This window comes from Apis cerana, linkage group LG6 (assembly GCF_029169275.1).
Source record: "Apis cerana isolate GH-2021 linkage group LG6, AcerK_1.0, whole genome shotgun sequence".
Lineage (NCBI taxonomy): Eukaryota > Metazoa > Arthropoda > Insecta > Hymenoptera > Apidae > Apis > Apis cerana.
The window spans coordinates 16883249-16885637 of record NC_083857.1 but is presented as its reverse complement, the minus strand read 5'-3'; the positions used below and the strand labels follow the sequence as shown (position 1 = coordinate 16885637).

The 2389-nt window shown below is 48.0% G+C and overlaps 1 non-coding gene across 1 annotated transcript; it reads left to right on the top strand.

The window, feature by feature from the left end:
• The first annotated feature begins 493 nt into the window (after positions 1 to 493).
• Trnal-uaa (transfer RNA leucine (anticodon UAA)) lies at positions 494 to 577 on the top strand. Its single transcript has one exon. It is a non-coding gene; the product is annotated as a tRNA-Leu (tRNA).
• Positions 578 to 2389: the final 1812 nt, after the last annotated feature.

Genomic DNA, 2389 nt, shown 5'->3' with positions numbered 1-2389 from the left:
CCAGGCAATTTAAGACGCATCGAAAAACGCAACGGTCAGTTTGGGGGGCGAAATTTATGCTCGTCCGCCAATGTATCGCCACTGCTTTGCCCGGTCGTCAATAACCACCGTCCGCCGATACGATACACCTTCGGGGGGCCTCCTCTCGGCCTCCGAATATCCGATTGCAATTATTTCTTCTTGTTTGCATACTTGGCTCGAATCCATCCGGTTCGTTCCCAGAAGTCATTGATATTCGCGTAATCGGTGGAACCGTGATACCGAGATCTTATCGTCGCAGCCGAACACGACGTAAAACGCACAATCACCGTGCACCGAATATATCGCTTCTCCCTCTCCCTCTCTCTCTCTCTCTCTTTCTCTTTTTTTAATTCGACGTTCGAACAAAATTAGCGGGGAAAAAATCACTCTAATAAAACGTGGGCCGGAAACGAAAGATCGTAAGATTCGAGCCGACGTATTTCCTATTGAATTTAGGAGTGGATCGTCGAAAGCCAGGTTGGCCGAGCGGTCTAAGGCGCCAGACTTAAGTTCTGGTTCCCGATTGGGAGCGTGGGTTCGAACCCCACACCTGGCAAAAATTGACGTTTCCGAATTTTCAACTTTCGTTCGTCGAATATTTATTTGTCGAGGTCACGGATGTCGAGGGAAGGTCAAATTTTTGCGCGATAACGTATTCGAGGGGAAAAAAAAAAAAGAAGAAAAGTGTCCCGCTCGATTAATAATAAACAAGACGCTCTCTGAGAGAAGACGCGCACAATACGAATTTTTTATTTTTCTCTTATTTTCCTTATTCTTTCTTACGATACCTCGACACCTCGTTCCTTCCCGCTTACGCATATATTTATCGAAGAATCGGTCTCGATAAATCGATCGACGAGCAGAGACGAGGAAACGGAAGAATGCACCTTTCGTTCTCGTAAAGCGCGGCGAAACGAAATCTCGTCCATCTTTCGTAAAGAAAATAGCGTGCTGCTTACAGCACGGGTTCGGTGTCCCATCCCGAGCGAACAAGGCGATCGTGAGGGGGGGGAGGAGGAGGCGAGTGGTGTGCGGCTTAGGTGTATTTCAAGCCTCCGGCGATAAAGCATTTTTATGTCCTTCCTGGCTGTTTGATTTCGAGATTAGCCGGGAATTTTGGGCGAACCCGCATATCACCGTGATTTACCGGTGGTTGGTGCCGGTGGAGTTTGGCCAGGGAGGGGAGGGAAGGGGCCGGTCAAGCCGAGCGCCCCGCCAAAGGTAGAAATTCTCTTAAATTTCAAATTTATACCCGACTCGCTGTCATAATCTTGATTCTGACACCAGGCCGCGAAGCTATTTGTTCGCTCGCCCGTTCCGCGCCTCCATTGGTGGGCTTATTTGTCAACCTTGGGCTCGCGTGAAACCTCGAGGGGAAAAAAAGAAGAAATTCAAGGAGATCGGGAAGAAAGAAGGGAAGAAAGGAAAGGGAAAGGCGGTCGTTCCCTAAAATCGAGAGAAACGAGAAAGAGGCCCTCGATTTCGATCGATCTCTCCTCCTAAAAAAAAAAAAAAAAGGAGCAGAAAAGAAACAGGAGATAGAGAAAAAAGATGAGAATTTTTCTCATTTCGAAGGTAGATGAAGAAGAAGAAGAAGAAGAAGGTATTTCAGTTCGGAGCGATTCCCGGAAGTGGCACCACAGTGGCGACCAATGTCGCGCTCACCACACCTAGCCCCACTCCCGAATGATTTAAGGGCGGGATACGTCGATTTTGTGGGGTAAGGAGGGGGGAGAGAGAGAGAGAGAGGTGATGGTGGACACGTTCGATCGGTATACCTTAGGCGGAGAATATTTTAGGTGGTACCGAGGGGTACCGGTTGCCCTCCCGGTGCGAGGACGATTTAAGGCCTACTGGTCGGGCCCAGCTCGCTCACGGTGGTCTATATCAAGACAGAGGACCCACTCGATATCGTTCTTATATCGCACGGTATCTTTTCCACGTTGTTGTCTCTCTCTCTCTCTCTTCCTCGTAATTCAATATTTTGCTTAATAACGCTTCCCCAGAGAGAGAGAGAGAGAGAGAGTCCTTCCCTTTCTCTTATTACCGAGTAATTCGTGCTCCGATCGTCTTCGAACGCATCCTCGCCGTGCTTATTACATTCTTTTCTTCTTTTGCATCGGCAAAAATTAGCCAGAAGCCAGGCAGAGGAGTAGAGACGTTTTCGTCCAAATTCCCGGGGAATCGTGTTTCCCACAGAATCGCACAGTTATTATAATTAATCGCGCATTAGCATCGGACATCACGATCCCATACTCCGGTTGTCACGAGAAATTTATAACGAGTTCCGTTTGCCTACATAATAATAAATCCACGGCCAATTAAATTGGCCAAATTTATAGGCCGAGCCGAGACACTTTCTCGATAC